The sequence below is a fragment of the Cyprinodon variegatus genome, unplaced genomic scaffold, assembly GCF_000732505.1.
Source record: "Cyprinodon variegatus isolate N-32 unplaced genomic scaffold, C_variegatus-1.0 Scaffold750, whole genome shotgun sequence".
Classification (NCBI taxonomy): domain Eukaryota; kingdom Metazoa; phylum Chordata; class Actinopteri; order Cyprinodontiformes; family Cyprinodontidae; genus Cyprinodon; species Cyprinodon variegatus.
This window is the reverse complement of record NW_015151203.1, coordinates 85,569-87,783: the sequence shown is the minus strand read 5'-3', so window position 1 is coordinate 87,783 and position 2,215 is coordinate 85,569.

The following is a 2,215-nucleotide window of genomic DNA, read 5'->3' as shown; positions in this document are numbered from 1 at the left end:
TGTTTTAAAGAATAACAAAAAAACTAAAGCAGTTCTTTATTTTCTCAGCACGCATCAGACCCACTTTACCACCGCGCAGCTAGCAAAGATGCTTCAGCCGCGCGTCAGAACTAAGCTTTTACAAACATCAGAAATGAAGCAGCACGTGCGTTTTAGCTGCTCCTGCTTCGTTTGGGCTGAACGTAGCATATTTGCAAATTAGCTTAGTTTTAGGGCAAATATTTTTATCTAACCTCCACAAAAAAAGTTTTTAGAACATTTTTATTTATTTTTACTCCAGTGTTTTGCAGTTGGTGTTTGCTTTCGAAGTTGTTGGAAAATTAATCTTACTACAAAATAAGCTTGAATTCAATCCTGGTGCTCTTGTTGTTCTTGTTCTATTTGCTGTTGTTATTCACTTCCTGTCCTCCCAGCTAACTCTGGCTGACTTTGCTGTCATGTGCTTTGGGAGTCACACCTATACCTATCCTACCTTCCTATTGTGCAAGAGGATCTCAGACTGATTATAGGATGAAATGTGAAACTATAGGTTATCATCATTAAACTAAAAACTAAATAATTACTCTGTAAATAGATAAAGTCTTTTTCTCCTGTTTGTACTGCAAAAACGATCTAGAAAGAAGTGAGAAATACTTAAAATAAGTGTATTTATCCTTTATTTTAGTAGGTAAATCAGAGGATTTGCCAAAGGAATGAGTATTTTTACTCTTCAAATTAAATTAAAATAGATATTATTCACTTGAAATAACACAATGCAATTCCTTTTTCTTATTTGAAATGTAAATTGTCTTGTTCTATTAGCAAAGTGTCTCAATTTCCTCCTCAATTCAAGAAAAATGCACTTATTTTAAGAAAAAATGACATATTTAATTATTTTTTTAACTGCACAGCTTCAATTAACTCGTATATAATTACAAAAACATCAATCAAAACATTTTTGGACTCAACTTCGACTTGTTAAAGACGAGGCGGACATTAATAGAACAAATAACAGGGTCTAACAGATGCAAACATGACTCCCCTGTTAGTTTCAGGGACTTTTTCAGGCTGTTTATTTTTATCTCTCTGTGTTATCCGGAGCAGCTGGGGACATTAAGCAGCTTCTGAGAGCGTAAACAAGAGATAAACAATAATGAAAGACATGAAATTATCATTTCAAGTACGAAGCAGCACAGAGACAAAAAAAGAAAAGCGTAAAATCTTTGTTTTTGCATTAATACTGACTGATTTAATGTAATTTGTTGTTTTTTTTTAACAGAGGGAAAACATTAAAGTATTTTTGTTTATAACTCAAGTATAAATGCAACTGATTAAAACTGTTTTATAATTTCTAGAGGATCAACTTCAGCTTTTTACTCCAGTAAAAGTGTAAAAGTAGCATTTTTAAAAAAGCAGGATAAACTGTTAAGGCCAGAAGCTTTACTGCTCTACTCTATTAAAGGAAAATGTTTCTAAAATTCTGGATGATAACTTCCTAAGACTTCATTTTCTATTGCATCTTCTGGTGAAGATTCTCAGTCATCAAGGTCAGAGTCATTCCAACAAAGTTAAAAATCAATCCTCTGGACTTTGTTTCCAAGTTTGAAGACGTTTCTCTTCCATCCAGGAAACTTTTTTAAAATCAAAATGTCAGAAATAGCGTTTAGTTCCAGGTTTTATCCAGCAGCCCAACAAAGCCTGGTTTTTGATTAGAAAACATGCAAATAGAAACGGATGAACGGGTTAAATCATAAAAGGAAATCAATAATGAAATAACCAGATGTAACATTTATTTATTAAATACATAATTTGAACATTAGATAAACCAATAAATTGAAGAATTCATAAATTCTAATAAATAAATATGGTGTGTGGAGCTTTGATAAAACTGGTCGGTTTTCTCTATTTTATGCCTAAACTGGCTGTTTGTGCTCGTGTTCCCGTTAGGAGACAGCGTGCACCGAGGGTTTTACCGAGGGACCGAATCCCCAGACGACCTCCTTCTATCCAAACATTTCGTTCTCCATGAAACAGCTGCATCTGCTCTGGTCTGACTCACAAAGAGGAAATAATCTTCCACTCTGATCCCTTTATTTCAGTTCCTTGACCTTCTGGTGTGGCTCTAAACAGGGGCGGATTTAGGCAATACTAGGCAGTTTCCTATTCTTGCTTCCTCAGATTCCACAGGCTGGTTTTATTTTTCTTTCGTTTCTTCTTCTCTTCCTGCCCCCAAACC